Source organism: Artemia franciscana, unplaced genomic scaffold (genome assembly GCF_032884065.1).
Source record: "Artemia franciscana unplaced genomic scaffold, ASM3288406v1 PGA_scaffold_302, whole genome shotgun sequence".
NCBI lineage: Eukaryota > Metazoa > Arthropoda > Branchiopoda > Anostraca > Artemiidae > Artemia > Artemia franciscana.
Genome location: NW_027062663.1, coordinates 58,098 through 69,015, shown reverse-complemented (window position 1 = coordinate 69,015; position 10,918 = coordinate 58,098). Strand labels below are relative to the sequence as shown.

At 34.3% G+C, this 10,918-nt stretch overlaps 1 pseudogene; it reads right to left on the bottom strand.

Annotated features, from left to right (window-relative positions):
- LOC136041618 (NADH-ubiquinone oxidoreductase chain 2-like) overlaps window positions 1-10,918 on the bottom strand; it is a 32,828-nt pseudogene that overhangs the window by 10,018 nt on the left and 11,892 nt on the right.

Here is a 10,918-nt window from a genome sequence, read left to right as displayed (position 1 = left end):
TCTAGTTTGGCTACTGTTTGCTATCTTAGAAATGGGTTAAGTCAGGAAAACAGAACTTCCAGTAATGAATCCAAAGCAAAAAATACGTAAAATTCTAGTTTAGCTAATTTTCATTATCTTGGAAAGGGAATAGGTTACAAGAATGAAACTCAGTAATTAATCCAGGGTCAAAAACACTTTGGGAAGGTACTGTCAGGCTTCTATGTCAACCCTTTTCTGATTTCTAAGTCTTAGATAATTGCTTACTCAAAAGGTCTATACCTATATTATTGAAATTTTGACAAAACAAGATTTACCTTAATTTTTAATTATCAGTTTCTTTTACTCTGGCTTTAGCTCTTAAAATGCAATTCCTTTTATTTGAGTAGCATTTTAAGCCATATCAATATTTTTTTTTTCAAAATTTAGGAAATGTCTGCATATCTTTAAAACCTTATAAAGTGGATTGAGGAAAGCTGTGAAACAGTTTCTTTGTACTCCATGTAAGCAGACCTTCCCAGAACATACTTTAGCCTTAAAACCCATCCCTGAAAGTTTTTTTTTTCAATCTCACCCCCTGGTGCTCTTTTACACATTGTATAAATTGTGAAGAAATGCCTGCCCCCTTGCTAAAAGTCTTAGAAGTATCTTATATCAAAATACACCTGATACAGTTTAATTTTTTAGAGATGACACAGAATAGCATTAAAGCTGAGTATTTGCTTTGCAAGAAATGTGTCCCTTCTGTTGTAAAGCATTTTGGATAGACACTAATCTAACCATGGACATATTGCTGTTGCAAATGGTTTTGCTTAAAATGGTTTGGAAAAGAAATAGCAAATGTAAATTTGCTTTTTTATCATTATTTAAGACTAGAATATCACAAAGCTATGCAATCACATTGCTTGTTGTATCTTAAGTAAATACAATCCCTGATGGAGTTTTGTTGATACCTGTCTTAAAATTAATTTGTCTAAATAAAATATATTGTTTATGGGACAGTAGAGAAAAGCAACAACCATGAATTGAGTTTTTTTCAATATTTCTTTTTTCAAATAATAGTTCTCTGGTCACATTTGTGTTCCTTGCTAAGTTGTTGGCACTCTGGTTTGGGAATCCTTTGTCCAAGGGGTACAGGTTTAATTCCTGGCATTGCTAGTGTATTTGGTTTTTACCAGCTAAGTATTCACCATGCTAGTTTGCATCTTAAGTAAAGCAATCCCTGCTGGAGCTTTGTTGACACCTGCCTTACAATAACTTGTCTAAGTAAAATACAATGTGTATTGAAAATTAGTGAAAATGGCTGTAAATCCATCTTGTTTTTTTTCAATATTTTTTTTAATAGTTGTTCTACTCTGGTTGTAATAATGTTCTTGGCTAAGTGGAAAGCACTCTTAGTAAGAAATCCTTTGTCCATGGGGTACAGGTTTGATTCCTAGTATTGCCTGTTTATTTGTTTTAAATGGGGGCCAGTGATGTTAGACAGATCTAAACCAGCTCTAAATAGGCAAATGGAGAAATATGCAAAAGGTAAGCAGGGAGGGTGTACAAAAGCACAAGATTTCTGGCCCCCAGCCCTTAATTGCAATTCTTGGCCAAAGGGTCACAAAGTGGAAATTAGCACTGCCAGTTTAGACCTTGATGTGTCAGTGCTGCCATACTTACTTACTTGCATATTGGTGTTGAGTTTGACCACATTTTATCTTCATTACTATCTAAAATCATTTAGACATTCAGCAAACTGTCTCAAACCACAATTAGTATTGAATAGTTTTTGGGCCTTACTGACTTTCCCTTTATAGCAAAGGTTTATTGTTGTGTATAATGTAGATATTTTAAAGTAATCAATCATTAAAAAGTCCCTTTTAGTTTTATCAAGTTTTTGAGTAATAAACCTTTTTAATTACCTTAAAATATTTATTCAGGTCCTTTACTATTGGCTGCCCTTTATATTACAATAATGATTGAAATATATTGTGGCAACTAAAAATTTGGATAATCCAACCTATTTTACCATCTTAAGGTTGTTTACAAAGGTGTATGAAATATTTAAGTACTGACTTAGCTACAGAAAACCTCTAGATATAATAAAATGAAAGCAAGATGGCTCTTACTTTGACCATATCTATGGAAGCACTAATGAGAGAGTGGGTTATTTGATGCATTTGTAGGATTGATTGAGATGAGAAATGAAGTGTAGGCTTGATGAGAGATCGCTGGTGAATGTGATGAGGGATGAATGTTTTGCAAGATTTTAAAATTTTGGACAATGTCTCATGTTGACAGTAGAGTGCAGAAGTAAAATTTGGTAATTTTTTTTTCTTTGTTTCTGTTATGTTAGACAATATTGAATATACTAAAGTGAAGTTTCTTTTTTGTTTGGAATTGTGATGGCCCTAGGGCTTTAGTGCAATACAAATTACTAATGTTTATTCACTTTCTTTAAACAAACACAAGGTCTATGTCTCCTAGCTTTAACAAAGTCAAATGTAATTTTAAGACCAGGGATTTCAAAGTAGGTCAAATGAACTTCTGGTAAAAATGAGCAATTTTTGAAACATCTAGATTAAAAAAAAGTCTTTTAGACAACAAAGAAGACAATTGAATAAAGAAAAGTACCTTATATCATAATTGTTGCACCCTTAAGATAGAAATGAACAAAGCTTCAATTAAGATTCTGTTTTGTTTAAACAGACAGAAGGGACAAACCTCCAAGCTTTGACAAATACAATCTCACTTTGTGGCTCCTATCTTTTCAAAGGGGACTTTCTTTGGATTTTTTCTATCCAACTAAAACTGAAAAGGACAGCATGATATACAAGTGACTTTCCAATTACCCTACATAGCAAGAGAAAATCATTAAGTTAGGCTATGCTTTATCTGAATCCCCCTCCCAATGTGCAGAAATATGGCTCAAATTTCATATTTTCAATGCATTTAACATCCTGTGACCTGTTTTTCTACTTATTGTTTGTCACATTTGTTTAATTTACAGCTACATGGGATGAAGTTAGAGAGACAGATTGACAAAACAAATGGAAAATAGGAAATTTCAGCAATACATTTTTATATTGGGAGGATTGAGGGGTAAAGTAGAGCAAGGTTGAATATAAAATGTGTTACCAGCTATTATTCTAAAAATTATGAAGCATGAATTTTTTTTTTTTATTATGTTTCTTTCTCTTCAGGTCCTTCTCTAGGGCTTTACCAAATCAAACATTCTATGCCCAGAAAAATTAGCAACAAGGTATAGTCTATATACAAAGGCTTATGTTATTTAACTATGAATATGGAATTTATATGGCAATCAGGAACTGGATACAGGCTAAAGCAAGTAAAAAAGAAAGAAAAAACTTCCCTAGTTAGCTCAAGAGACTTTTAATAGATTACTCTTCAGATAATTGCCTATGATACATAATTTAAATATTTACCCCTGTACAGTAGGGCGTTAAAACAATCTATCACAATGTAAGATACAGTATATTTAGATATGATGCTGATTTACAAATTCCAGGATTCTTTGTTGTAGTTTTCATAATTTTGTTGATAAAGTTTTATATATTCATCATATTTTATTTTATGTCATTAACATTAGCCAAACTAAACTTCTCAATAGAACTTGAATGTGGTGGCTATAATGCACAAGTACTGCAAAAATCTTACAACACATTATGTGTTATGGTAACTGTTCAGTGAGAAAAAAACTATTTGCCTAGTTTAGCTTAATTTGTTACATTTTTGTGCTTATCAGAAATATTTTGTTAATTTTAGGCAGCTGTCCCCCCTCAAAAAATTCTTAAACATTTGCTGGTTTATACTTAACTAGTATTCTACTGAAAACAAAAATTAATATACATTTTGTATTGAAGAAATATAAAGTCCTTTGGATTTTTTTTTATTAAGATTAAGCAGTTTGCTACTTTCTTTTGTTAGGCTAAGCCTGTAATAGTGCTTTATTGTGAAGAGCCAAAATTTGTAGGGATTGCAAAGGCTAGCCTGAACAATATGTTATTACAAATTATTAGGTTAAACTTCTGTTTGGTAAAATTCTATTTTATATAAATTTGTATTATCTTGAAAAAGGTTTAGGTTAGGAAAATGAGGAAACTTTCAGGATATACATTTAGCTATATTTAAATACAAAACACTGATATGGCTTAAAATTCTACTCAAATAACAAGAATTGCATTTTCAGAGCTAAAACCAGAGAAACAGAAACTGCTAGCTGAAAATTAAGGTAAGATGTTACTTTACCAAAATTTTAATAGTTACAGACCAGTCCAATACTCAAAATTCCAAGATTTAAAAACAGAAGAGGGTTATCACATAAGCTTAGCAATAGCTTCTCAGAGTATGTTTTTAGCTATGGATTAATCACTGAAAGTTTCATTCACCTAGCATAACCCCAATCAAAGATAGCAAAAAGTAGCTAAACTGGAATTTGACTGGAAATTTAATCTATAGCCTGGTAGGCTAGTAGAATTCCAAATCAAAACAAAAAGAAGTCAAACTAGAATTTTATCCTCTGTTTAGGGTAGCTCAACAAGGCTAAAGTCTTATCATTTAGGACTTTTTTATAGATAATTTTGCTTTTACAGTATGAATACAACATTTTCCAATATATTACCTGAACAATTTAACCCAAGATTCCACTAATTCTGACCCTTCCTATCTCTTCAAATATACCAGAGAGTATGCTAGATCATTTTTCAATTCTCTCTGACCTCAAACTAATGTGAAATATGTCAAATCCGGAGGAAATTAAGCCAGTGCTAAATCATTTAATTATAATAGAATGACACTCTTAACACTATACGGATGTTTTATGTTTGAAATTTTTTGCCCAAACCGACACGTAAAAAGTGTTTTCGCGAACCAGTTTTGTTTGAGCTCAACCATATGTAATTTTTTCCGTTTTTGCGTTAAACATACAAGCTGGTTAAACCAAAGCTGTCATTGGTTAAACCAGCTGGTTGACGCGAAAAAAGGCCTCTAGACTATTTCAGATAAAAATCTATGGGTGTGTTCCAGCTGACGGTTTTTCAGTAACTGCAGTTACTGCGCGGTAACTGCCCATTTCTAACTGCAGTAGAGCCAGTGGGAACGGCACAGTAAGATGACTAGCAGTAGCGTCATTTTCGAATTAAATGCACGTGTTTAAATTTAAGGGACAGTTTAATGCTGATTAGTATAATTTTTTTATTCCTTCTGTTTCAGAGCATTTAGAGAGGTTCTAAGCCAATCATGGGCATTTGGCTGTCACAAATGATTTTGCTCAAATGAGCTGGTGAAAAATAAATAGATCATATACTTTTTCTCTTTTTTTATTATTTCAAGACTAGAATATCACAAAACTAAGCATTCAAATAGCTTGATTGTATCTTAAGCATATACAATCTCTGATAGAGTTTTGTTGATACCTGTCTTAAATTGATTTGTCTAAATAAAATGGGCATATAGCATTTACAGGATAGTAGTGGGACAACTATAGCAAGTTTTTTTTCAATATTCTACTTTTTTTTAAATAATTATTGTTCTCTGGTCAAATTTGTGTTCCTTGCTAAGTGGTAGGCGCTCTGGGCTGGAATGCTTTGTCCAAAGGGTACAGGTTTAATTTCTGGCATTGTCAGTTTATTTTGTTTTGGATAGCGGTTGGTGATATGACTAACCTCAGCTAGAATTGGCCTAACTTTAAATGAGTACAGATGGAAATCTAGGGACAGTAAGAAGGAAGGGCATGCAAGAGCATAGGCTGGCTGGTCCCTAGCTTCCTATTGCACTACCTGGCTAAAGGACCACCAGGTTCTTTACTGGCCTACTGACTTAGCCATAGAAACTTTCTTTCAAACCCATTAAATATAAGTAAAAATGAAGAATACCAGTATGATGGTCCTTCTATTTCCCTGAAATGTGGATGTATGGACAAGAGTGTGGGTCATGAGAGATAGCTTGTGAATGTAATTGGGGTGAATGTTCTGCAAGATTAAAAAAATTTATGACTGTTGCTCAGGTTGGCAACTGAACACAGAAGTTAAATTTTGTTATTTGTTTTTTTTGTGACTATCATGCTTATTTAATGTCCAGTATTTTAAAGTTAATCTTCTTTAATTTGTCTTTAATTGCCATGGCCCTAGGGCTTAAATACAATAAAACCTACCTATATCCATTGATTTTCTTTAAATAGATAGTAGCTCTATGTTTCCTAGCTTCAGTAAATTTAAATGTAATTGTGAGACCAGGGATTACAAAGTAGGTGAAAACTTGCAAATGAACCTCTGGTATCAATAAAAATTTGTAAGAAATGGATATCAATTTAAAGATTAAAAAAACTGTTAGAAAACAAAGAAGACAAATGAATAAACAAAAGTACCCCTTTACAACCATTTAATGAATTGTCACAAATATAGGTCACCCTTAAGATTGAAATGAACAAAGCTTCAATTATGAATCCATTTTCCTTTAAACAGACTGAAGGGGCAAACCTCCAAGCTTTGACAAATTCAATCTCACTTTTGGGCATTCTCACCTTTCCTTTTCAAAGGAAACTTCCTTTGGATGTTTCCCATCCAACTAAAAACAAAACGGACAGCATCAGGTACAAGTGACCTTCTACTTAGCCTACATACCAAAGGGATAAGCATGCATCTCTATACTATAATTTACCTCCAACCTGCCTAATGTGCAAATATATAGCCAAAATTATGTAGTTCCAATGTATTCTGTCGCCTGTTACCTTTTCCCCCATTCTTGCTTTGTTACAGTTGCTTCAATTAACAGGGAGTTAAAGGTTGAGGGTTAGATTGGCAGAATCAATGGGAAACATGTAACTTCAGCTATATATATTTTTGAAGGTCATCGAAGATCAGGGCCCTCTAGAGCAAGAATGAGTAGAGATGTGTACTTTGAAATACCATCCCAGGACATACTTTAGCCTGTAGACCCATCCCTGAAAGTTTCATTTTCCTAACCTAACCCCTTTCAGTGATAGCAAGAAGTCAATCAACTAGAATTTTACTGCATAAAATTACCATCCTTTGGAATAGACTCTGAATAGTCTACCATAAGACAGTCTCAGAATAATGATTTGGCAGCCCATAAATCCTCAACTTATCTGTAATACTTCATCTAGGCCTGTTTACAGAGCCTAAAAGGAGTTAATGCTTAAAATGCTACCATGTGGCAATTTAATGGAGCCTCACTGTTACCTGGAAGAAGTCAATCCTTAGAATGATTCCAAATGGCAATTTAAGGTAATAATTATGCTGGATATGCCAGAAAACATGGAAATCTTTAAATTAAATAATAAGTTTTTCATTGATTTAACCTACTTGCTAATAGACAGCCTACTGCTCAGGGTGTCCTTTAATGTTGATCCCAAAATATGGTGATTTACTAACCTGGCTCAGATCCCTCTTTCTTTTGCAAAATCACTGTCCCACCTTCTTCCAAGCAAATAACTTGATATTCCATTACTTCATTCTTGTCCATATTTATTTTTTGTTGAATGAGATTTTTGTTGAAGAAGGTGAATTATGTACTTACTGCGCTAACCATTCTTTTGAGCACGGTAAGAAAATCACTTACTGTGGTTACTGCCGGCAGTAACTATTCTCGTTCCCAGCGGGTTGGGCAGTAACCATTTTCCCGCTAGGAACGGAAATAGTAACCATTCGGTTACTACAGTAAGTCCCTGGAACACACCCTATCTGTATAAGGGTGTGTTCCAGGGACTTACTGTAGTAACCGAATGGTTACTATTTCCGTTCCTAGCGGGAAAATGGTTACTGCCCAGCCCACTGGGAACGAGAATAGTTACTGCCGGCAGTAACCGCAGTAAGTGATTTTCTTACCGTGCTCAAAAGAATGGTTAGCGCAGTAAGTACATAATTCACCTTCTTCAATAAAAATCTTATTCAACAAAAATTAAAATATGGACGAGAATGAAGTAATGGAATATGAAGTTATTTGCTTGGAAGAAGGTGGGACAGTGATTTTGCAAAAGAAAGAGGGATCTGAGCCAGGTTAGTAAATCACCATATTTTGGGATCAACATTAAAGGACACCCTGAGTAGTAGGCTATCTATTAGCAAGTAGGTTAAATCAATGAAAAACTTAGTATTTAATTTAAAGATTTCCATGTTTTCTGGCATATCCAGGCATAATTATTACCTTAAATTGCCATTTGGAATCATTCTAAGGATTGACTTCTTCCAGGTAACATTGAGGCTCCATTAAATTGCCACATGGTAGCATTTTAAGCATTAACTCCTTTTAGGCTCTGTAAACAGGCCTAGGTGAAGTATTACAGATAAGTTGAGGATTTATGGGCTGCCAAATCATTATTCTGAGACTGTCTTTAATCCTATTGAAGAAGTAGGCTAGGGTAGACTATTCAGAGTCTATTCCAAAGGATGGTAATTTTATCCAGTAAAATTCTAGTTGATTGACTTCTTGCTATCACTGAAATGGGTTAGGTTAGGAAAATGAAACTTTCAGGGATGGGTCTACAGGCTAAAGTATGTCCTGGGAAGGTATTTCAAAGTACACATCTCTACTCATTCTTGCTCTAGAGGGCATTGACCTTTGATGACCTCCAAAAATATTTATAGCTGAAGTTACATGTTTCCCATTGATTCTGCCAATCTATCCCTCAACCTTTAACTCCCTGTTAATTGAAGCAACTGTAAACAAAGCAAGAATGGGGGAAAAGGTAACAGGTGACAGAATACATTGGAACTACATAATTTTGGCTATATATTTGCACATTAGGCAGGTTGGAGGTAAATTATAGTATAGAGATGCCTGCTCTTCCCTTGTGTATGTAGGCTAAGTAGAAGGTCACTTGTACCTGATTCTGTCCGTGTTGTTTTTAGTTGGGTGGGAAACATCCAAAGAAAGTTTTTCTTTGAAAAGGAAAGGTGAGAATGCCCAAAAGTGAGATTGAATTTGTCAAAGCTTGGAGGTTTGCCCCTTCAGTCTGTTTAAAGGAAAATGGATTCATAATTGAAGCTTTGTTCATTTCAATCTTAAGGGTGACCTATATTTGTGACAATTCATTAAATGGTTGTAAAGGGGTTACTTTTGTTTATTCATTTGTCTTCTTTGTTTTCTAACAATTTTTTTAATCTTTAAATTGATATCCATTTCTTACAAATTTTTATTGATACCAGAGGCTCATTTGCAAGTTTTCACCTACTTTGTAATCCCTGGTCTCACAATTACATTTAAATTTACTGAAGCTAGGAAACATAGAGCTACTATCTATTTAAAGAAAATCAATGGATATAAGTAGGTTTTATTGTATTTAAGCCCTAGGGCCATGGCAATTAAAGACAAATTAAAGAAGATTAACTTTAAAATACTGGACATTAAATAAGCATGATAGTCACAAAGAAAAACAAATAACAAAATTATACTTCTGTGTTCAGTTGCCAACCTGAGCAACAGTCATAAATTTTTTAAATCTTGCAGAACATTCACCCCAATTACATTCACAAGCTATCTCTCATGACCCACACTCTTGTCCATACATCCACATTTCAGGGAAATAGAAGGACCATCATACTGGTATTCTTCATTTTTACTTATATTTAATGGGTCTGAAAGAAAGTTTCTATGGCTAAGTCAGTAGGCCAGTAAAGGACCTGGTGGTCCTTTAGCCAGGTAGTGCAATAGGAAGCTAGGGACCAGTCAGCCTATGCTCTTGCATGTCCTTCCTTCTTACTGTCCCTAGATTTCCATCTGTACTCATTTAAAGTTAGGCCAATTCTAGCTGAGGTTAGTCATATCACCAACCCCTATCCAAAACAAAATAAACTGACAATGCCAGGAATTAAACCTGTACCCCTTGGTCAAAGCATTCCAGTCCAGAGTGCCTACCACTTAGCAAGGAACACAAATTTGACCGGAGAATAATAATTATTTTAAAAAAAGTAGAATATTGAAAAAAAACTTGCTATAGTTGTCCCACTACTATCCTGTAAATGCTATAGGCCCATTTTATTTAGACAAATCAATTTAAGACAGGTATCAACAAAACTCCATCAGGGATTGTATATGCTTAAGATACAATCAAGCTATTTGAATGCTTAGTTATGTGATATTCTAGTCTTCAAATAATAGAAAAAGAAAAAAAGTATATGATCTATTTATTTTTCACCAGCTCATTTGAGCAAAATTATTTGTGACAGCCAAATGCCCATGGTTGGCTTAGAACCTCTCTAAATGCTATGAAACAGAAGGAATAAAAATATTATACTAATCAGCATTAAACTGTCCCTTAAATTTAAACACGTGCATTAAATTCGAAAATGACGCTACTGCTAGTCAGCTTACTGTGCCGTTCCCACTGGCTCTACCGCAGTTAGAAATGGGCAGTTACCGCGCAGTTACTGCAGTTACTGAAAAACCGTCAGCTGGAACACACCCTAAATAAATCCTAATTTATTTTTTGTTCTTCTTCTTCTTCTTATTCCACAGACGGGCTTTTCAGTCGATACTATTTAGCCCTTTTCCTTTTGGCCCACTCTGTGAGATCGACAGAGCTATGGAGCTGGTTTGTTTTATATGATTTATATCTGCTCAGATTTCTTGAAGTATATCTTTTGATATGAGCAGTTGAATTATAAGAGAGTATATATTGATCTATGTGCTCTGCGAGAGAGTAGTGTCAGCAAGACTCTCGGTTGTTAGTGGAATTTTGTGGTGTTTGAAGCATTCTAACATTTTACATCGCAGGGTATACTGTGCAGACGTCAGCATATTACATTCAAATAGGCAGTGATCTATTGTTTCATTCTTAAGATTATATGACCTGCAAAGGGGGGTCGAGGGAACTTCGCCACATGAATTAGGGATCTGATATGAAAATGCCTGAAAATTTAGCCCATTTGAACCTGACCGAATTCTATGATAAATCTTGGAAAGATGCTTACTTGAG